Raw genomic sequence first — 24,804 nt, 5'->3', positions numbered from 1 at the left:
TGAGTAATGTAAGGTTAAAGTGGTATTATTTAAAGTGGAATTGTTTAAAGTGACTAGTAATCCATTTATTAAAGTGTCCAGTGATTGGGTCTCAATGTGGGCAGCAGCCTCTCTGAGTTAGTGATTGCTGTTGAGCAGTCTGATGGCCTTGAGATTGAGAAACAGCTTCTATCTCTCGGTTCCAGCTTTGATGCACCTGTACTGACCTCGCCTTCTGGATGATAGCGGTGTGAACAGGCAGTGGCTCGGGTGGTTGTTGTCTTTGATGATCTTTTTGGACTTCCTGTGACATCAGGTACTGTAGGTGTCCTGGAGGGCAGGTAGTTTGCCCCCAGTGATGCGTTGTGCAGACCGTACCACCCTCTGGAGAGCCTTGCGGTTGAGGGCGGTGCAGTTGCCGTACCAGGCTGGGATACAGCCCGACAGGATGCTCTCGATTGTGCATTTGTAAAGGTTTGTCAGGGTTTTGGGTGACAAGTCAAATTTCTTCAGCCTCCTGAGGTTGAAGAGGCACTGTTGTGCTTTCTTCACTGTGTGGGTGGACGGTTTGTCTGTGATGTGTACGCCCAGGAACTTACCTTTCCACCAACTCCACTGTTGACCCTTTGATGGGGGGGGGGGGGTTTGTGCTCCCTCTGCTGTTTCCTAAAGTCCCCGATCATCCCCTTTGTTTTGTTGACGCCACACTCCGGGTGCCCTCACCCCCTGTAGGCTGTCTCGTCGTTGTTGGTGATCAAGCCCACTACTGTTGTGTCGTCTGCAAACTTGATGATTGAGTTGGAGGCATGCATGGCCACGCAGTCATGGGTAAACGGAGTACAGGAGAGGGCTGAGCACACACACACACACTTTTGGGGCCCCAGTGTTGAGGGTCAGTGAAGTGGAGATGTTGATTCCTCCCTTCACCACCTGGGGTGGCCAGTCAGAAAGTCCAGGAAACCGCCAAGAAACTTTTCATTTAATCAATTGACAACCCCCCCCCCCTCCCCTTTTGTTTTTACACTGCTGCTACTCGCTGTTTATTATCTATTCATAGTCACGTTACCCCTACTTACATGTACATATTACCTCGACTAACCTGTACCCCACACATTGACTCGGTACCAGTACCCGCTGTATATAGCCTCATGATTGTTATTTTATTGTGTAACTTAAGAAAATATTTACAAAATAAATAAATTAACTATAATTACAAAATAAATAAATTAAATAAATAAATTATTTTATCAAAACTGCATTGTTGGTTAAGGGCTTATAAGTAAGCATTTCACAGTAAGGTCTACCTGTTGTATTCAGCACATGTGACAAATACAATTTTATTTGAAACCCAACAGGTGGGACAAACTTTCCCCGAACTACTGTTAGTGTCAGCTACTGGCCTAAAAAAATGGGATGTAGGCTACGTATGCTATGCATGTGCTTTGGATAAAAGTATAAGCTTATCCTAAGGAAATAAAGAAATTATAATTACACTAAATCAGTAGACCTATGGCTTTATTTATGCAGCTAGTCTTTATTGCTTGGTCTTGCTGACTTGGTGAAGGGAGTTCTGCTCGACCAAGCAGGTGTCTCACCTGTTGTTCACGCTCCTCCACCTCAATTACCGCTGTTATTGCACAAGTCTCCCAGTCCCAAACCCCCTCTTGTCATTGCCACCATGCATAGCAACAGCATGACACAGCAGCTCTCACGGCAGCAGCACGCAAAGTGGATGATAGACTGGTGCACTAACAACTCAGGTGTGTGTCATACAAAGCCAGGATGGGGGTTTAAGAGTTATTTTTTAACATGAAGTGTTGCAGAGGTGAGGAACACCCTGGCTCAGCACAATTACACCTCCCCTGTTACTGCTCTCTCCCACAACTTCCTCCCAACACACACGCTGAAGAGCACACACAGGAAGTGGGGAGGACACACCGTTAGGGTCCTCAGAGGATGAGAGGTGAAAAGTGGACTATTTCTGTCTGCGCCACTTGGGTCTAAGGCACTGCATCTCAATGCTAGAGGAGTCCCTAGAGACACCCTGGTTCGAATCAAGGCTGTAACACAACCGCCTGTGATTGGGAGTCCCATAGGGCGGCGCACAATTGGCCCAGCGTCGTCCGTGTTTGGCCAGTGTAGGCCGTCATTGTAAATAAGAATTTGTTCTTAAACCGACTTGCCTAGTTAAATAAAGGTTCAATTTAAAAGCACTTTTGTTGGGGGACGGGGGACGGGGGGGACGGGACTGATTGGCTGCACCCCTGCCCAGTCATGTGAAATCCATAGATTAGGGCCTAATTACATTTATTTCAATTGACTGATTTGCTTATACGAACTGTAATTCAGCAACAACAAAAATGACACAGCCAGTGGCTCTCCAGGAGATATTATGCTGTAACAGACTAACCAAAAAGTCTTATAAAATAATTCCCTCATTCAGTGATTCAGGTATCACGTCTATACTTCGAAGCAAGGTAGCTAAGCGGGAGGGCTCGAGACTGACTTTTTCCAGTGCCACACATGAAAGAAGTCAGCTATTTCATTTAGCATGTTCAGGGAATGCACAATGGACATGTCAAAATAGGATCCAGAATAACCTGATACCTTGAGCGATTAATTTGCCTGCATGTTTTTTGTACATATTGGCCTAGGCTATTTTATACATAATTTACCACCAGAGGAAGTGGGAACTCAAAACATATTAGCTAGATTGCAAACTCTGAATATGATATTGTTGCTAGTTAGCATGCAATTGATTTAACAGTAAACTGTAATGTCCTGCAAAAGCATCCCTTTTGTAGACCAATATATGCTATTTGTGGTATTCACCGCAAATACCCTCTGCGCTCCTTTGGCACTTCATCTCAATTACATTCTCTTTTTGTGGTGCCATTTCCTCTATATTGACAGTTGAGAAATAATTGTTACTCTCACATAAAGCAGAGATTCAACTCCAACAGTTTTAAAAACTGTTGCTCACTGTCAGTATGCTTGCTTTACTCAGTGTGCAAAAGGGGGGAGCAGGAGTGAAGCGAAAGGGACAAGGCATACACTTTCATTGCAGGAAATGACTTGCCTAGTTAAATAAAAGGTTAAATAAAATATTTAAAAAATACAAATTCTGCACATTACTGTTGCCCAAAATGTTTTTTAAACCCCAAAATCAGCAGGAACATTGTGTCACCTAATCAGGTGAGAGGAAGGCAACGTCAGTCATTTTGTTTGTTGTCCCAGCTCTAGTTCAGTGTTTTTCCTAGAATCTTTTCAGCAGCTGTGGCAAACTTAGCGTGGGTCGCAGAAAGAAAATGCTGCCGTTTTGAATTTACATTTTCTGCAATTCTACATGTTTTGACATGGGGCGAAAAGAACCTCACAGTTACGCTCCCCAATCCACATTAACGGGGCCGCAGTGGAGAAGGTTAAAAGCTTAAAAGTTCAGTGTACACGTCACTGACCATCTGAAATGGTCCACCCACACAGACAGTGTGGTGTAGGTGAAACAACACCTCTTCAACCTCAAGAGGCTGAAGAAATTTGTTTGGGCCCATAAGACCCTCAAACTTTCACAGATGCACCATTGAGAGCATCTGGTCGGGCTATATCACCGCCTGGTACGGCAACTGCACCGCCTACCGCAGGGCTCTCTAGAGGGTGGTACGGTCTGTCCAACACATCACCGGGGGCACACTGCCTGCATCTACAGCACCCGGTGTCACAGGAAGGCCAAGAAGATCAAGGACCTCAGCCACGGCCTGTTCACCCCGCTACCATCAAGAAGGTGAGGTAAGTACAGGTGCATCAACGCTGGTCCCGAGAGACTGTAAAACAGCTTATATGTCAAGGCCATCAGTCTGTTAAAGAGACACCACTAGCCGGCCCCCGCCCAGTACAATGCCTTGAACTTTAGGTCACCGTCACTAGACGGCTACCACCCAGTTACTCTTCCATGTACCTTAGAGGCTGCTGCCCTATGTACGTAGTCATGGAACACTGGTCACTTTAAATAAATGTTTACATACTGTTTTACCCACTTGATGGACCCGACAGAGGGCTGCCTCGCTTCTAGTCCTTACAAGCATTTCGCGACACTCGCAAATAACATCTGCTAACCATGTGTATGTGACCAATAAAATTAGATTTGACTTCATTTGTACAGTGCATTTGGAAAGTATTCAGACCCATTGACGACATGCTGTGGGTTTGTTTTTCAGCGGCAGGGACTGGGAGACTAATCAGGATCAAGGGAACGATGAACAGAGCAAAATACAGAAAGATCCATGACGAAAACCTGCTCAGGACCTCAGACTGGGTTGAAGGTTCACCTTCCAACAGGACAACAACCCTAAGCACACAGCCAAGACAACGCAGGAGTGGCTTTGGGACAAGGCTCTGAAAGTCCTTGAGTGGCCTAGCCAGAGCCCGGATTTGAACCCAATCGAACATCTCTGGAGAAACCTGAAAATAGCTGTGCAGCTATGCTGCCCATCCAACCTGACAGCTTGAAAGGATCTACAGAGAAGAATGGGAGAAACTCCCCAAACACGTGCCAAGCTTGTAGCATCATACCCATGAAGACTCAAGGCTGTAATCGCTGCCAAAGGAGCTTTAACTTGTTATGGATAGGGGGCAGTATTTTCACGGCCGGATAAAAAACGTACCCGATTTAATCTGGTTATTACTCCTGCCCAGAAACTAGAATATGCATATAATTAGTAGCTTTGGATAGAGAACACTCCAAAGTTTCTAAAACTGTTTGAATGGTGTCTGTGAGTATAACAGAACTCATATGGCAGGCAAAAACCTGAGAAGATTCTGTACAGGAAGTACCCTGACCATTTCTTGGCCTTCTTTGTCATCTCTATCCAAAACAGAGGATCTCTGCTGTAACGTGACACTTTCTAAGGCTCCCATAGGCTCTCAGAAGGCGCCAGAACGTTGAATGATGACTCTGCAGTCTCTGGCTGAAAAACAGTAGCGCATTTGGATAGTGGTCGATCTGAGAACAATGAGACGGGCGTGCACGTGAAGAGGCCATTTTACATTTTCAGTCTTTGAACAAAAACAACGGCTCCCGGTCGGAATATTATCGCTATTTTACGAGAAAAATCTTATAAAAATTGATTTTAAACAGCGTTTGACATGCTTCGAAGTACAGTAATGGAATATTTTGACATTTGTTGTCACGATACGCGTCCGCGCGTCACCCTTCGTTACCCTTCGGATAGTGTCTTGAACGCACGAACAAAACGCCGCTATTTGGATATAACTATGGATTATTTGGAACCAAACCAACATTTGTTGTTGAAGTAGAAGTCCTGGGAGTGCATTCTGACGAAGAACAGCAAAGGTAATCCAATTTTTCTTATAGTAAATCTGAGTTTGGTGAGTACCAAACTTGGTGGGTGTCAAAATAGCTAGCCTGTGATGGCCGGGCTATCTACTCAGAATATTGCCAAATGTGCTTTCACCGAAAAGCTATTTTAAAATCGGACACCGCGATTGCATAAAGGAGTTCTGTATCTATAATTCTTAAAATAATAATGTTTTTTGTGAACGTTTATCGTGAGTAATTTAGTAAATTCACCGGAAGTGTTCGGTGAGAATGCTAGTTCTGAACGTCACATGCTAATGTAAAAAGCTGGTTTTTGATATATGAACTTGATTGAACAAAACATGCATGTATTGTATAACATAATGTCCTAGGAGTGTCATCTGATGAAGATCAAAGGTTAGTGCTGCATTTAGCTGTGGTTTTGGTTTTTTGTGACATTATATGCTAGCTTGAAAAATGGGTGTCTGATTATTTCTGGCTGGGTACTCTCCTGACAATCTTATGTTTTGCTTTCGCTGTAAAGCCTTTTTGAAATCGGCAGTGTGGTTAGATAAAGGAGTCTTGTCTTTAAAATGGTGTAAAATAGTCATATTGTTGAAAAATGGAAGTTTTCGGATTTTCGAGGAGTTTGTATTTCGCGCCACGCCCATCATTGGATATTGGAGCGGTGTTCCGCTAGCGGAACGTCTAGATGTAAGAGGTTAACAAAGTACTGAGTAAAGGGCTTGAATACTTATGTGAATTTAATATCAGTTACATTTTTAATAAATGTGGCAAAAAAGTATCAATTTTAGAAAAAGGCTAAAGTAACAAAATGTGGAAAAGTGAAGGAGTCTGAATACTTTCCAAATGCACTGCATATTTATACTCCGGACTAACATTGCTCAACCTAATATTTATTAATTCCATTCTTTTGCTTTTAACGTGTGTCTATTGTTAGATATTACTGCACTATTGGAGCTAGAACACACAAGCATTTCACTACACCCTCAATAACATCTAAATGTGTGTATGCAACCAATAAAATGTGAGTTAAATCAAATTTCCTACAATACTACACGTTTTGCCATGGGGTGGAGAAAACATTTTACAGTTTTAAAAAAGGAGAGTGCCTTTAAAAAGCAATGAATCCCTTTGTAAACGGCCTATTTGGCATCGATATGAGTCAGAAAACAGTTATTCTAGTGTCAACATTGACTACAAAGTGTAAATAGGTTTATTTAGTCTAAAATGGAGTTTGGAACATCCGTGTGTCACAACAGGTAAATTAAAGTTGGGTTTTGATTTGACGATGTCCATTTGCCCACTAACATTGGGTGAACAGCTGCAGTGATTGCATTATCCAGTCGAATAGACAATGAGACAGACCTGCCCAGCAGCTCAGACTGTTTACATACCAACACTTTTTTGTTTTTACTTGATAAATACAGCGCCAAACACCTTAGTTAGATGTCAAATTGCACAACTAAAACATCCTCGGCAAAAACAAACATTCATTACAGATGTCTTGAGTCACCTTGGTTTCATTCTGTGGATTTTGAGGAAGTGAAATAGGCTTCAGTGTCTCATGGAGGACAAATGTAATTAATATAATAAACCAAAAGCGGAATCGGTCAGGAAACACACCAAGCCTGAAATATGTTTTTTCTAATGAGCAACAAAATAACACATGCCTATTGGAGTGTTCAGCTCTTTAATGCTAGTTTCCTGTAATTCTACACTGTCAGAGTGACTCAAACGTTTTCACAAAAATTAAATGGGAACCCCATGCCATGACATTTTTGGAATTTTAGATTTTCCCTGACTGTCTAGTTTTTATTTTGGTGACTGTTAGTTCAAAGACTTATTTAAAGATATACTTTATAACATTTTATGGTGCAATATATCTGATTTTAGTCATAAAAAAATACATACGTAGGGGAAACACTAGTTAGACAATACTAACAAATTGTATAGGCTACCTACCCTGCTTTTAAGGCCTTTTAAAATCGGATAAAAAGGTCAGTCTTAAATGAATTTAAGGACCTGCAGACAACCTGTAATAGAATCATAAGATGAGGGTCGACTAAATGTTTATTCAAATCACCATAGCAATGTCCACAGATCATTGCCTAAAATATGATCTTGCCTAACTGCAATGCAGAATATTTGCTGTTAGTCTGACCCTGCATACTCTGGCAATGGTACTGCATTCCAGTCTGAGACTAGACCAGATATCACCATAGAGCAAATGGAAATGAGAGCTCAACCATGTCTAAACAGCAAGCCGAGTCTTGCCCATTCTTGGTTCTCTGCTCTCTAAACCATTAGCCTAAGTAATTACATTTAATTTCTTCCATTTTAGTAATTTGGCATACTTCTATTCAGAGTGCATACATTTTTCGTACTGGTCCCGTGGGAATCGAACTGTGGCATTGCAAGTGCCATGCTCTACCAACTGAGCCACACGGGCCCCTAACTGAACTTGTGAGTTAGACTAGCTGAACAGTTGCAGTGGAAAACAGAGGACTTCTACCCCTAGGTTCCATCACCACTATGCTCACAGCTAATTTCTGCAGTCTGATGAGCTGTGCAGTTTGCAGGGAGTGGAGGGTTAGTCAGTGGGGGGAGAAAAAAAAACACTTTAATGACTTGTTTCCATTGGATCTCCGATAAAGGTCAGGGAGAGTGAAAGGCTTAGTTGTGCTAATGATCAATACACAGCAGGAATCGACATACAGGGCTGCCCGCTGGCCCGGGGAGGTTTTGGAAATCCTCCAGGGCCCGGTTTCCCGATAGCAATGGAATTTAGGCTTACGAGTGTTTTAACGATACATCTTTCCTACAACCGTCAAAGATGTAACATGTTTCCTAGAACACCACCTAAAGAGAACGTTCTCTCATTGCGTCGTTGAGGCATGTGTCGATACTGATTGAATCAAAAACGCAGCACTGCTCTTGGGTCAGCTTTCTCCATTCAAAATCTTACCTTAACACAATTATTCCACAATACTGACAACGAATTAGCTCCTAGAGAGATATGATCAACTATGGTTGCAAATACCGAGGTAGCTTATTCCAATGCTAACTAGGGCTGCAAAGGGACGGAAACTTTCCGAAAACTTTCAATGGGAAGTTAAGCCCTGGAATTTTGCTAAATTCACCAAAAAAGTTTGCTTATAACAGTGAACCTTTTTTGTGGGATAAGCATAAGGCAATTCTAGGTCTTGTGGCATATTTTGGCTAAACTATCCCCAATGCAATGGAATTGCAACTCCGCATGCACAGTGCATTCTTCCATCACATGTACAGCTGATTCTCAAGATCTTGCACACTAATGAGATGCTATTGAGCCCACACTACTACACTGTCTGAGCCAAGGACTACATTCTTTCTGGTAAGTTTTGATTACAATACTGGGTGGGGTGAATATATTTTATATGACATACATGATTTTTTGTTAACTAGTAAATAGTATCCTACAGCAAAGTGTGTTAAATCATTTCCAACTTGTCAACAATTTCTGATAGTTAGTACCTGCTACCATGTGGGTTTTAGCTTGCTTGAGCCTGCAAACTGAGGAGTTTTAATTCACCTGTTTCCATACACGTTTCATTTTAAAACATCTTACAAAAGGAGTTGTTTAAATCTAACTACTTAACTGTTTACCTGTACATGGAATTGTATTCGTTTTTTTAATACATTCCCCCCCCCCCCCCCCCCCAATCTTTAATATCTGATAATATCTGATAATATCTGATAATATCTGATGTCTGGAGACATTTCATTGCAGCTAATGTAGAACGAAAAGCCGTGTACATTTGAAAATACAGTGCCAAATCATATGTGAAGAATGCAACAAAGATGCAGAATCATCTGGCCAAGTGCATAAAGTTCCCTCAGCGCTCACAACCTGTGACAAAAGTCCCTCTACTTCTATTCGAGGTGAAAATGATGAATCAGACACCTTATCGATAGCAACAGCTCATGGTCCTCCTGGAATCAGAATTTTGTTTGACTCAAATGGAGGAACGTAGTCAGAGAAATGCTGATTAATGTCTTGCTTGAGCTGTGTACGCCACTGGTTCACCTCTGATGCTCACAGGCAATGTGTATTGGAAGAGATTTCTGACTGTTCTTCGCCCCGCATACACCCCTCCAAACAGACATGCTTTATCTACTCATTTGCTGGATGCAGAGTTCAACAGAATTCAAGTGAAGGTCAAGCAAATCATAGAAAAATCAGACTATACTGCAGTCATCTCTGATGGGTGGTCGAATGTTTGTGGGCAAGGAATAATTATCTACATCATCTCCACCCTCAACCACTATTCTACAAGAGCACAGACACAAGGGACAACAGACACCGGTCTCTACATTGCAGATGAGCTGAAGGCAGCCATCAATGATCTTGAACCAGAGAATATATTTGCACTGTTGACAGACAATGCTGTGAACATGAAGGCTGCTTGGTCTAAAGTGGAGGAGTCCTACCCTCACATCACACCCATTGGCTGTGCTGCTCATGCATTGAATCTGCTCCTCAAGGACATCATGGCACTGAAAACAATGGATACACTCTACAAGAGAGCTAAGGAAATGGTTAGGTATGTGAAGGGTCATCAAGTTATAGCAGCAATCAACCTCCCCAAGCAGAGTGAGAAGAATAAGAGCACGGCATTAAAACTGCCCAGCAACACGTTGGGGTGGTGTTGTCATCATGTTTGACAGTCTCCTGGAGAGGAAGGAGTCTCTCCAAGAAATGGCCATATCACAGTCTGCTGATATGGACGGCCCCATCAAGATGATCCTCCTGGATGATGTATTTTGGGAGAGAGTGGTAAGCAGCCTGAAACCTATAGCAGTAGCCATTGCACGGATTGGGGGAGACAATGCCATCCTGTCTGATGCTCAGACTGCTTGCAGATGTAAGAGAAGAAATCCATACTGCCCTGCCCACTTCACTGTTACTCCAAGCAGAGGAAACTGCAGTTCTGAAATACATCAAAAATTGTGAAGACTTCTGCATGAAGCCCATACACGCTGCTGCGTACATGTTGGACCCCAAATATGCTGGCAAGAGCATCCTGTCTGGTGCAGAGATGAACAAGGCCTATGGTGTCATCACTACCGTGTCTCGCCACCTTGGCCTGGATGAGGACAAGGTTCTTGGCATTCTGGCGAAGTACACTTCCAAGCAAGGGCTTTTGGATGGAGATGAGATATGTTAGCATGACTGCCATATTGCATCAGCCACCTGGTAGAAGGGACTTTGTGGATCTGAGGCTCTTTCCCCTGTTGCCTCCATCATCCTCCAAATCCCACCAACATCAGGCACCTCAGAGCACAACTGGCCCTTGTTTGGGAACACACACACACACACACCAGGCTGACCAATACAAGGGTTGAAAAATTGGTGGCCACCCGGGCAAATTTGAGGCTTTTTGAGCCTGACAACGAGCCATCCTCAACAAGGTTGGAAAGTGACAGTGAAGATGAGGCCTCAGAGACTGATGTTCAAGAGGTGGACATTGCGGTCCAGGGAGAAGACATGGAAGCCTGAGAGGAAGACAACCAAAGCTTTAGTTTCTAGACTATTATTTTACAGACGTATGTTGAAAACGTTTTTTTTTGGAGATGCGATGGCTCATTGGGGATCATTCAATATTCCATTTTATTCAGTGAAATCACGTGAAGAGTCAACTCATTTAATTAATGTTCAATTCATAACCAAATAGTTTTTTATTTCTATTGGAAGGATTTAATTGTCTACTTATAAGGTAAAAGGTTTGTGTTTGTCGCCATATGATATGGTAAATATATCCAACGCAAAAAACATGAAATAGTATTAATATGCATATATTCCGTTAATTCCCATATATTCCCACAGAAGTTTCCACCTCTGAATATTTCCCAAATTGTGAAACCCTAATGCTTACCCTATAAAAATGTACTAAAGATTTGGTGCATCACTACGCACATGATAGTTCATAATGTATAGCCTGAGGCAAAAATTTGACGGTAGCTAAACAAAAAACTAAATTGAATGAACATGAGCAAATTTGAGAACAAGGCTACTTAAATGCTATCACCATATTGATTGCAGCACTTGTACGGGTAATACACTGGATCACTGCTACTCTAATTTCCGCGATGCAAACACGGCCCTCCCCCGCCCTCCCTTTGGCAAATGCTCCTGCCATCCTATACGCAGAACCCGTGACAAGAACTATTCAACATTGTTCCTGTACCCAAGATGGCAAAGAAAACTGAACTAAATGACTATCGCCCCTGTAGCACTCACTTCTTTCATCATGAAGTGCTTTGAGAGGCTAGTCAAGGATCATATCACCTCCACCTTACACCCACTCCAATTTGCATACCGCCCCAACAGGTCCACAGACGATGCAATCGCCATCACACTGCCCTATCCCATCTGGACAAAAGGAATACCTATGTAAGAATGCTGTTCATTGACTACAGCTCAGCATTCAACACCATAGTTCCCTCAAAGATCATCATTAAGCTTGAGGCCCTGGGTCTGAACTCTGCCCCTGTGCAATTGGGTCCTGGACTTTGACAGGCTGCCCCCAGGTCGTGAAGGTAGGAAACATCTCCACGTCGCTGATCCTCAACACTATGGCCCCTCAAGGGTGCGTGCTCAGCCACCCCCTCCTGTACTCCCTGTTCACCCATGACTGCGTAGCCATGCAGGCCTCCAATTCAATCAAGTTTGAAGACGACACAACAGTAGTGGGCTTGATTACCAACAACGATGAGAGCCTACAGGGAGGAGGTGAGAGCACTCGGAGTGTGGTGTCAGGAAAACAACCTCTCGCTCAACGTCAACAAAACAAAGGAGATGATTGTGGACATCAGGAAACAGCAGCGGGAGCACCCACCTATCCACATCGACAGGACAGCAGTGGAGAAGGTGGAAAGTTAAGTACCTCGGCGTACACAGACAAACTGAAATGGTCCACCCACACAGAAACACAGTGTGATGAAGGCGCAACAGCGCCTCTTCAACCTCAGGAGGCTGAAGAAATTTGTCTACACCTAAAACCCTCAAACTTCTATAGATGCACAATTGAGCGCATTCTGTCGGGCTGTATCACTGCCTGGTACGGCAACTGCACCGCCCACAACGGCAAGGCTCTCCAGATTGTGATGCGGTCGGCACATTGTATCACCAGGGGCAAACTACCTGCCCTCCAGGACACCCACATCACCTGTCGTCACAGGAAGGCCAAAAAGATCAACGACAACCACCCGAGCCACTGCCTGTTCAACCCGCTAACATCCAGAAGGAGAGGTCAGTACAGGTGCATCAAAGCTGGAACCGAGACTGAAAAACAGCTTCTATCTCAAGGCCATCAACCTCTTACGTCTAGACGTTCCGCTAGCGGAACACCTGCTCCAATATCCAATGATGGGCGTGGCGTGAAATACAAACTCCTCTAAAATCCGAAAACTTCCATTTTTCAACAATATGACTATTTTACACCATTTTAAAGACAAGACTCTCCTTTATCTAACCACACTGTCCGATTTCAAAAAGGCTTTACAGCGAAAGCAAAACATTAGATTATGTCAGCAGAGTACCCAGCCAGAAATAATCAGACACCCATTTTTCAAGCTAGCATATAATGTCACAAAAAACAAAACCACAGCTAAATGCAGCACTAACCTTTGATGATCTTCATCAGATGACAACCCTAACGACATTATGTTATACAATGCATGCATGTTTTGTTCAATCAAGTTCATATTTATATCAAAAACCAGCTTTTTTACATTAGCATGTGACGTTCAGAACTAGCATACCCCCCGCAAACTTCCGGTGAATTTACTAAATTACTCACGATAAACGTTCCCAAAAAACATAATTATTTTAAGAATTATAGATACAGAACTCCTCTATGCACTCGATATGTCCGATTTTAAAATAGCTTTTCGGTGAAAGCACATTTTGCAATATTCTCAGTAGATAGCCCGGGCTAGCTATTTAGACACCCAGCAAGTTTAGCCTTCACCAAACTCCGATTTACTATTAGAAAAGTTTGATTACCTTTGGCGTTCTTCGTCAGAATGCACTCCCAGGACTTCTACTTCAATAACAAATGTTGGTTTGGTCCCAAATAATCCATTGTTATATCCAAACAGTGGCGTTTTGTTCGTGCGTTCAAGACACTATCCGAATGGTAAAGAAGGGTTACGAGCACGACGCATTACGTGACAAAAAAATTCTAAATATTCCATTACCGTACTTCGAAGCATGTACAACGAAGCAACCGTACAACGACTCCCATGCTTCGAAGCATGGGAGTCGTTGTAGCCGTTCAAAGACGATAGAATAAAAACATGGGGTCGTCTCGTGCACGAGCATGAGTCCCATTGTCCGCTGATAGACCACTTAGCAAATGCGCTAAAGCTTTTCAGCCAGGGCTTGGAATTACGTCATTCAGCTTTTTGCCGCCTTCTGAGAGCCCATGGGAGCCGTAGGAAGTGTCACGTAACAGCAGAGATCCCCTGTATTGGATAGAGATAATCAAGGAGGGCAAAAAATGGTCAGAGAGGGCACTTCCTGTTTGGAATCTTCTCAGGTTTTGGCCTGCCAAATGAGTTCTGTTATACTCACAGACACCATTCAAACAGTTTTAGAAACTTTGGAGTGTTTTCTATCCAAAGCTAATAATTATATGCATATTCTAGTTTCTGGGCAGGAGTAATAATCAGATTAAATCGGGTACGTTTTTTATCCGGCCGTGAAAATACTGCCTACATACAGACTCTAAATCATTGGCCACTTCAATAAATGGATCTCTAGTCACTTTAATGGCGTTTACGTATCTTGCATTACTCATCTCATATGTATATATTGTATTCTATACCATCTTGCCTATGATGCTCGGTCATTGACCATCCATATATTTATGTGTACATATTCTTATTCCATCCCTTACTTAGATGTGTGGAATTGTTAGATATTACTGCACTGTCGGAACTAGAAGCACAAGCATTTCTCTACAGTCGCATTAACATCTGCTAACCATATAAACACACACACACACTAACCATACATACATACATACATACATACATACATACATACATACATACATACATACATACATACATACATACATACATACATACATACACACACGACCAGTAAAATGATCATTTCTATATCATTGAAATACAGTGCATTCGTTAACTATTCAGAACCTTGGACTTCTCACGTTGTTACATTACAGCCTTATTCTAAAATTGATTAAATTGCACTCCCCCAATCAATCTACACAGAAAACCTCATGACAAAGCAAAAGAATTTACAACCAATAAAAACAAAATAAGTATTCAGACCCTTTCCTCGTTACTCTGTTGAAGCACCTTTGGCAGCGATTACTGCCTCAAGTCTTCTTGGGTATGATGCTACAAGCTTGACACACCTGTATTTGGGGAGTTTCTCCCATTCTTCTCTGCAGATCCTCTCAAGCTCTGTCAAGTTGGATGGGGAGCGTTGCTGTACAGCTATTTTCAGGTCTCTCCAGAGGATGTTCGATCGGATTCAAGTCCAGGCTCTGGCTGGGCCACTCAAGGACAATCAGAGACTTGCCCGAAGCAACTCCTGCGTTGTCTTGGCTGTGTGCTTAGGGTCGTTGTCCTGTTGGAAGATGAACCGTCGCCCCAGTCTGAGGTCCTGAGCAGGTTATCATCAAGGATCTTTCTGTACTTTGCTCCGTTCATTTTTCCCTCGATCCTGACTAGTCTCCCCGTCCCTGCTGCTGAAATACATCCCCACAGCATGATGCTGCCAAAACCATGCTTCACCGTAGGGATGGTGGCAGGTTTCCTCCAGATGTGACGCTTGGCATTCAGGCTAGAGGCCGACCGATTATGATTTTTCACCGCAAATACCGATTATTGGAGGACCAACTTTAATTAATTTATTATTAATTTAATAAATAAATAAATATATATATATATAATAATAATAATAACAATTACAACAATACTGAATGAACACATTTTAACTTAAAATACATAAATAAAATCAATTTAGACAAATAAATAATTAAACATATAAATAATGCAAAAACAGTGTTGGAGAAGAAAGTAAAAGTGCAATATGTGCCATGTAAAAAAGCTAACGTTTAAGTTCCTTGCTCAGAACATATGAAAGCTGGTGGTTCCTTTTAACATGAGTCTTCAATATTCCCAGGTAAGAAGTTTTAGGTTGTAGTTATTATAGGACTATTTCTCTCTATACGATTTGTATTTCATATACCTTTGACTATTGGATCTTCTTATAGGCACTTTAGTATTGCCAGTGTAACAGTATAGCTTCCGTCCGTCTCCTCGCTCCTACCTGGGCTCGAACCAGGAACACATAGACAATAGCCACCCTTGAAGCAGCGTTACCCATGCAGAGCAAGGGGAACAACTACTCCAAGTCTCAGAGCGAGTGACGTTTGAAACTATTAGCACGCGCTAGCCATTAACGAGCTAGCCATTTCGAGCTAGCCACTTTCGAGCTAGCCATTAACGAGCTAGCCACTATTAACGAGCTAGCCATTTCACATCGGTTACACCAGCCTAATCTTGGGAGTTGATAGGCTTGAAGTCATAAACAGCGCAATGCTTGAAGCATTGCGAAGAGCTGCTGGCAAAACGCACGAAAGTGCTGTTTGAAGGAATGTTTACGAGCCTGCTGGTGCCTACCACCGCTTAGTTAGACTGCTCTATCAAATCATAGACTTAATTATAATAAACACACAGAAATACGAGCCTTAGGTCATTAATATGGTCGAATCCGGAAACTCTCGAAAACAAAATGTTTTTTCTTTCAGTGAAATACGGAACTGTTCCGTATTTTATCTAACGGGTGGCATCACTAAGTCTAAATATTCCTGTTACATTGCACAACCTTAAATGTTATGTCATAATTACTTAATTCTGGCAAATTTGTTCGTAACGAGCCAGGCGGCCCAAACTGTTGCATATACCCTGACTGCGTGCAATGAACGCAAGAGAAGTGACAATTTCACCTGGTTAATATTGCCTGCTAACCTGGATTACTTTTAGCTAAATATGCAGCTTTAAAACTATATACTTGTGTATTGATTTTAAGAAAGACATTGATGTTTATGGTTAGGTACACGGAGCAATAACAGTCCTTTTTCACGAATGCGCACCGCATATAGGCAACGCAGGACAGGCTAGATAAACTAGTAATATCATCAACCATGTGTAGTTAACTAGTGATTATGATTGATTGTTTTTTTATAAGATAAGTTTAATGCTAGCTAGCAACTTACCTTGGCTTCTTACTGCATTCGCGTAACAGGCAGGCTCCTCGTGGAGTGCAATGTTAAGCAGGTGGTTAGAGCGTTGGACTAGTTAACAGTAAGGTTGCAAGATTGAATCCCCGAGCTGACAAGGTAAAAATCTGTCGTTCTGCCCCTGAACAAGGCAGTTAACCCACCGTTCCTAGGCCATCATTGAAAATAAGAATGTGTTCTTAACTGACTTGCCTAGTTAAAAGGTGTAAAAAAATATAACAAACAAATATAATTTTTTTAAACAAATATCGGCAAATCGTGGTCCAAAAATACCGATTACCGATTGTTATGAAAACTTGAAATCGGCCATTCCGATTAATTGGTCGACCTCTACTTTCAACAGTTCGCAACGAGCCAGGTGGCCCAAACTGCTGCATATACCCCGACTCTGATTGCATTGAACACAAGAGAAGTGACACAATTTCCCTAGTTAATATTGCCTGCTAACATTCCATTTATTTTAACTACATATGCAGGTTTAAAAAAAGATATACTTGAGTATTGATTTTAAGAAATGCATTGATGTGGTTTGGCACATTATTGCAACTGTTGTGTTTTTCACGAATGCGCTTTTGTTAAATCATCAAGTTGAAGTAGGCTGTGATTTGCTGATAAATTAACAGGCACCGCATTGATTATATGCAACGCAGAAGAAGCTAGTTAACCTAGTAATATTGTCAACCATGTGTAGTTAACTGGTGATTATGTGAAGACTACTTAACTTAAAGAAAAATCAATGCTAGCTAGCAGCTTATCTTGGCTCCATGCAGCCACAATGTCCTTTTTGATGCTGCACTCGCGTAACAGGTGGTTAGCCTGCCACGCAGTCTCCTCATGGATTGCAACGTAATCGTCGACCAAAAAGTCCTTTAACCTCTACGGGCTAGGGGGCAGTATTGAGAATTTTGGAAAAAATGTGCCCATTTTTAACTGCCTCCAACACCAACGCAGAAGCTAGAATATGCATATTATTGTTCAGGTTTGGATAGAAAACACCCTAAAGTTTCTAAAACTGTTTGAATGGTGTCTGTGTATAACAGAACTCCTATGGCAGGCAAAAACCTGAGAAGGTTTCATGCAGGAAGTACCCTGTCTGACAAGGTGATGTTGTTCTTGCTTCTGTTTATTGAAGAGTCAGGATCTTAGCTGTAACGTGACAATTCCTAGGGCTCCAATAGGCTCTCAGAACCCGGGAAAAACCTGAACGATGACGAGGCAGCCTCAGGCTGAAACACAGAATCCCCTTTTCCAAGTGTCCCATCAGAGGACAATGGAATTAGGCGCGTGCGCGATTTGACCCCGTGCAGTATTTTCCTTCGGCTGTTTAGCTAATTGCAGATTCCCGGTCGGAATATTATCGCTTTTTTATGAGAATAATGGCATAAAAATTGATTTTAAACAGCGGTTGACATGCTTCGAAGTACGGTAATGGAATATTTAGAATTTTTTTGTCACGTTCTAAGCCATGCGCGCGACCGTGATTTACCATTCTGATAGTGTCTAGAACGCACGAACAAAACGCCGCTGTTTGGCTATAACGATGGATTATTTGGGACCAAACCTACATTTGTTATTGAAGTAGAAGTCCTGGGAGTGCATTCTGACGAAGAACAGGAAAGGTAAGACCATTTTTCTTATAGGAAATGTGATTTTGGTGAAGGCTAAACTAGGTGGGTGTCTAAATAGCTAGCCCGTGATGGCTGGGCTATGTACTTAGAATATTGCAAAATATACTTCATCCGAAAAGCTATTTTAAAATCGGACATAGAGTGCATAGAGGAGTAATGTATCTATAATTCTTAAAATAATTATGCTTTTTGTGAACGTTTATCGTGAGTAATTTAGTAAATTGTTAGTAAATTCCTCAGAAGTTTGCGGGGGGTATGCTTTTTCTGAACGTCACATGCTAATGTAAAAGCTGGTTTTTGATATAAATATGAACTTGATTTAACAGACATGCATGTATTGTATAACATAATGTCCTAGGTGTGTCATCTGATGAAGATCATAAAAGGTTAGTGCTGCATTTAGCTGTGGTTTGGGTTTTTGTGACATTATATGCTAGCTTGAAAAATGGGTGTCTGATTATTTCTGGCTGGGCACTCTCCTGACATAATCTAATGTTTTGCTTTCGTTGTAAAGCCTTTTTGAAATCGGACAGTGTGGTTAGATTAACGAGAGTTGTCTTTAAACAGCTGTAAAATAGTCATATGTTTGAGAAATTGAAGTAATAGTATTTCAAACGTTTTAAAAATCGCGCCACAGGATTCAACTGGCTGTTACGTAGGTGGGACGAATTCGTCCCGCCGGTCCCATAGAGGTTAACTAATTGTTATGAAAACTTGTAATCGGCCCTAATTAAAAATCGGCCATGCCGATTAATTGATTGACCTCTAATTCAGGCCAAAGTGTTCAATCTTGGATTCAGCAAATCAAATGCTATTTGTCACATGCACCGAATACAACAGGCCTTACAATGAAATGCTTACTTATAAGCCCTTAAGCAACAATGCAGTTAAGAAACTAACTAAAGAGCAGCAGTAAAATAACCATAGCCTTCGCTACATACAGAGGGTAATAGTACAGAGTCAATGTGCTGGGGCACAGGTTAGTCGAGGTAATATGTACATGTAGGTAGAGTTAAAGTGACCATGCATAGAAAGAGAGGAGCAGCAGCGTAAAAGTCAGGTGGGGTGGGGGGTTGGGGGGGGGACGCAATGCAAATAGTCTGGGTAGCCATTTGATTAGCTGTTCAGGAGTTATGGCTTGGGGGTAGAAGCTGTTAAGAAGCCTTTTGGACCGAGACTTGGCGCTCCGGTACCGCTTGCCGTGTGGTAGCAGAGAGAACAGTCTTTGACTATGGTGGCTGGAGTCTGACAATTTTTAGGGCTTTCTCTGACCTAGCCTGGTATTGAGGTCCTGGATGGCAGGAAGCTTTGCCCCAGTGATGTACTGGCTGGAAGCACTACCCTCTGTAGTGCCTTGCGGTCCGAGGCCGAGTAGTTGCCATACCAGGCAGTGATGCAACCAGTCAGGATGCTCTCGATGGTGCAGCTGTAGAACCTTTTGAGGATCTGAGGACCCATGCAAATCTTTTCAGTCTCCTGAGGGGGAATATGCTTTGTCGTGCCCTCTTCACAACTGTCTTGGTGTGCTTGGACCATGTTAGTTTGATGGTGATGTGGATACCAAGGAACTTTAAGCTCTCAACTTGCTCCACTACAGCCCCGTCGATGAGGATGGGGGTGTGCTCGGTCCTCCTTTTCCTGGATGTCCACAACCATCTCCTTTGTCTTGATCACATTGAGGGAGAGGTTGTTATGCTTGCACCACACTGCCAGGTCTCTGCCTGGCCATGCAGTCATGAGTGAACAGGGAGCATAGGAGGGGACTGAGCACGCACCCCTGAGGGGCCCCTGTGTTGAGGATCAGCGTGGCAGATGTGTTGTTGCCTACCCTTACCACCTGGGGGCGGCCCTTCGAGAAGTCCAGGATCAAGTTGCAAAGGGAGGTGTTTAGTCCCAGGGTCCTCAGCTTAGTGATGAGCTTTGAGGGCACTATGGTGTTGAACGCTGAGCTGTAGTCAACAAATAGCATTCACTCTTTTGTCCAGGTGGGAAAGGTCAGTGTTGAGTGCAATAGGGATTGCATCATCTGTGGATCTGTTGGAGCGGTATGCAAATTTGAGTGGGTCTAGGGGTTTCTGGGATAATGGTGGTGATGTGAGCCATGACCAGCCTTTCAAAGCACTTCACTAGTTCTTCAAGCACTTCATTAGTTCTGTGCCTCGACACAATCCTGTCTTCTCTATGCATAATTCATTTGACCTCATGGCTTGCTCTTTGCTCTGACATGCACTGTTAACTGTGGGACCTTATATAGACAGGTGTGTGCTTTCCCACTAATTGAATTTACCACAGGTGGACTCCAATCAAGTTGTAGAACCATCTCAAGAATGATCAATGGAAACCGGATGCACCTGAGCTCAATTTCGAGTCTCATAGCAAAAGGGTCTGAATACTTCTGTTTTTTATACATTTGCTAAACTTTCTAAAACAAATTGTTTTCGCTTTGTCATTATTGGGTATTGTGTGTAGATTGATTATTTATTTTTCCTCAATTTTAGAATAAGGCGGTAACGTAACAAAATGTGGAAATTCCAAGCCCTGCACAGCCTGTAGATCTAGTCAGTCCATACAGTAGATTAAGGTTGTGGAATACTTTCCAAATGCACTGTATATAGGCCTATACTATAGGTAGTCATCTCAGTTTTCAATTGAAGCATCTTTTTTATCCTTCCATTGTTTGTAACAATTGCAAAGACATTGGGAACTTTGTATTTGTCGTTAACTTCATTAAGTTATTGGTGATCACAGAGAGATGGATAAACACGGTGATTCTATGTCTAGCGGAGATCTTCTGTGTATAAAGTGGTGTGGGAGGGCAAAAAAGCATTACCGACAAACAGCTGTTTTACGAGTGGTCTGGGGAAGGCATTAGATTTACGAGCAACTGCCTGGAGCACAAAACACACCATTAGCCAAACACAATGGTCTCTAGCTTAATGACTAAAATTAACACCCTTTTTTAGATTGCACAGGTTTTATTTATTTTTCCCCTCCAAACAATCAATGTAAATATGACACATTGTAATTAAATTATTATCCGCTTTGTGAGATCTTGGCCAAGGCCAGTATTACATATATATTTTGTTATTCCAGCCAGTAGCTTTCAGTTTAGCCACTGATAAATGTACCTGAATTTCAAGCCCTGCACTGCCTGTAGATCTAGTCAGTCCATACAGTAGACTAAGGTCAGCCTACTTTCAAAATGAACTGAGAAGACCTCAACAACATTAACTAGGCCTAACTGTGGCCCAATTATTAACCAGTAGTTACAAGTGTGGCATTATCCATGTATCACAGTACAATGTCCATTGCACTTGAATTGCATCACATGGGCTATTCCACTTCAGTAGGTCATCGAAGCCAGGGCAATAGACAGGACACACTGATTGGACTTGAATAGCACAATGGTGCCAGTGTAGTGATGATTTCATATCTGAGACCTAAACCATTCAGCTAGGGCTCTTATCAGGGTCAGGGAAGTTGGCCAGGATACCGTGCCCACAGAGGACCACATAAAGCACTGCCTTCCCTCCTCCTGAAAGAAACACCTTGTGAAGAACGTGTGTGTACTGTGAATGTGCGTGGATAACAACAACCTGAAAGCTCTTCAAAAATACCATCAAGAGTGAATAGGCCTAGAAATGCTTGAAATAAGATCATGAGATTGCCTGCTCATTTCGCTAATGGACATCACCACTGAGGATTTGGGTTGGTGACAGAGGGCATGTGAGTTTATCAATGGGCTCTGCTTAATCCATGTGAAAAACTCATACTGACAGAGAGAAAGCAGTTTAATTAGGTTGATTTAGTCTAAACAAAAAAAACGAATCAAAAGGATAGTTAGACTTAATTTGATCATGAGCCAAGCCATTTTCGCAATCTAACAGCACACCTTTATTTAAACTCAAAGACAGGGATTATTGGATACAATACTGGATAAATCCTTAACTGGTTGCAATGAAGCCTATTTCTCCACCTTCACATGGAATACCTAGTTCTGCACACCTGCACAAATTACAGTGTCCTGTGAAATAATGTCAGCTGTAAACATAGCCAATTGTTTGGCTATTTGGTTTGCTAGTTGGTTTGTCCAAAAAAACAAAACAAAGTAATAATTTACCTGAAATGTAATCTAAGTTACGTATATGCGTCTGCTTTTCTTTTAGCTGCTTAGCTAACACGCTAAATTAGCTAGCTAGCTCAGCTTTGCCAGTCCATTACAGCTAGCCTGTTAGCTAGCTAGCCTAACTAACAGATGCTGGCAAGAGTTGGTTTGACAACACTGATTTGCAAACTGTTTCGTAAAACAAAATTTCAGTCAATACCAGAGTATTGTAAGAAATGTAAACGTAAAACAAAAAAATCGCCACCCACCTGAATGTTCTTCACACCAAATTCGCTACAAATGAGCACCAGTCGGGTGCGGCCAGACGAAATGTCAACAACTTGGTTGCGACATACTAGCCAGCTAGATAGCTAGCGTTAGCAAGCATAAAACCAGTTGCTGAAGCGAAAACAATTTTTCTGACGCCTGGTTGTAGTAAACGCATGCTAAGTAGAAGCAAAACTATTATTATTGGTTATAAAACTTGCATTTATGAAAGTTAACAGCGCGAGATGGATGCAAGCTTTGCAGCTATCGCAGCACCAGCTAGCTACCTTTTTACCTCATACTATGACCTCTCAACTTCCAACTCTCACCCGTCCCTGCACGCACGCGCCAACAGGGGACGCTGTTTATGTGGGTTGGGTGAGGAAAAGTGGACAGCGTGTTTGTGTCGAAGGGGACTCAAAAAGCTTTCTTAAACTTCCTCCTCTAGTCAAACACCAAGCCTTTTAGAGCATTGCAAATGTTCAAGCAAGCATGTGTCATGAGTAGCACTTAGTCAAACTCAAGACTTTCCATGACCTGCTCCCTGTGGCATGCACTTTATCTGAGTGTCTGAGTGTCTGGCTAGGGGTTGACCAGTAAACTTCTCAAGGGTCAGCGCATGACTTCAGAAGGAGCATGAAATATGTGCTGTGAAACAACCTCACTGCATTCTGTTTCAATGCCAGCTCTACGGGACTCCCAATCACGGCCGGTTGTGATACAGCCTGGAATCGAACCAGGGTCTGTTGTGACACCTTTAGGACTGAGAGGAAGTGCCTTAGACTGCTGCACCACTCAGGAGCCCCTAATGGTGCCTGCAAGCTCAAGCTGAAAAAGAAAACCCGTGATCACATGATCCATCATTAGTGCCACATAAGTATTTAAGCTAATGCACCATTTTAAGAGGTGACACAAGAAGTCCCTCCTGAAATAGCCTACATGGCTTTTAATTAAACATGTCAATGTGACACTCAGCGGGAGGCTATCCTTCCATGTCTCAGAAGAAATAGATTCTTAATGCAAAACCTGGATGTTAAATAGGGTGAAAATATCTGTAATAACATTTAATATATTCATAACAGTGCAAGAACATAATCATTTCACTTTGTCTGTGATGGACCCCAGTTGTGAGAGAAACAGATAATGTATTTTTTCAGGCATTGGACAGTGTTTTGGGTTTATTTTCAAATGAGTCTAGCTATAGATAGCGCTTTAGCGATTCTTTATTGGAGAGGAAAATAATATCTTATGTTTAAAAAGAAAATACATTCTTGTCCCTTCTGACCCCTTGTGCTTTTTGGGAGAAGAGAGAGGAGAGGAGAAAGGGGAGCATGGGGTTCAGAAAAGGAACAAGGATGATTTAACTCAAGTCTTATTCTCTTTCACCCCACACTGTACATACTGTATTCTATACTATTCTATGGTATCTTAGTTACTTAATGTTTACATATCTTACATTACTCATCTCGTATTTATATACTGTTTCCTATACTATTCTACAGTATCTCATTCACTTAATAATGATTACATATCTTGCATTACTCATCTCATATGTATATACTGTATTCTATACTATTCTACTGTATCTTAGTCTATTCCGTTCTGACATCGCTCGTCCATATGTATATAGTCTTAATTCAATCCTACTTAGATTTGTGTGTATTGGGTATATGTTGTGTAATTTGTTAGATATTGCTTGTTAGATATTACTGCACTGTCGGAGCTAGAAGCACAAGCATTTCGCTACACCCGCAATAACATCTGCTAATCACGTGTGTGTGACCAATGCAATTTGATTTGATTTTATTTGACACTTCCTCTGTACCACCATCCTTTCTTCTCTCTTACTGGGTCTTGCATAATTGTCTCATTTCAATTTCCCCTGTCTTTCTGTTGTTACTCTCTACATGTCACTATACATGTCATTATTCACAACTGTTGCCTTCTTTCTATCCAGATTCATCTGCGTTAAAACACTGATGATAACATTGATTTGACACCTCTAAATGTCCATAGTTAAATCAGTCACCATTGTTCTGTTCTGAACTGATACCTCACCTGACTCTCTCTCTCTCTCCCTCTCCCTCTCTCTCTCTCTCTCTAGCTCTCTTGCTCTACCTCTTCTCCTTCTCTCTTTTTTAGAATGGTGATTTGAGCCAGTTT

The 24,804-nt window shown here is 42.1% G+C and overlaps 1 protein-coding gene across 1 annotated transcript in view; it reads right to left on the bottom strand.

Annotated features, from left to right (window-relative positions):
- The window catches only part of LOC115172447 (lysocardiolipin acyltransferase 1), a 33,246-nt gene extending 10,265 nt beyond the window's left edge, over positions 1–22,981 (bottom strand). Inside the window, exon 1 of the mRNA XM_029729896.1 lies at positions 22,644–22,981. The gene's annotated coding sequence lies outside the window, so the exon portion shown is untranslated. The remainder of the gene's footprint in view (positions 1–22,643) is intronic.
- Between the last annotated feature and the right edge of the window lie 1,823 nt (positions 22,982–24,804).

The sequence above is a fragment of the Salmo trutta genome, chromosome 33, assembly GCF_901001165.1.
Source record: "Salmo trutta chromosome 33, fSalTru1.1, whole genome shotgun sequence".
NCBI lineage: Eukaryota > Metazoa > Chordata > Actinopteri > Salmoniformes > Salmonidae > Salmo > Salmo trutta.
The sequence above is the reverse complement of the archived record's forward strand: the minus strand, read 5'-3'. Positions and strand labels throughout refer to the sequence as shown.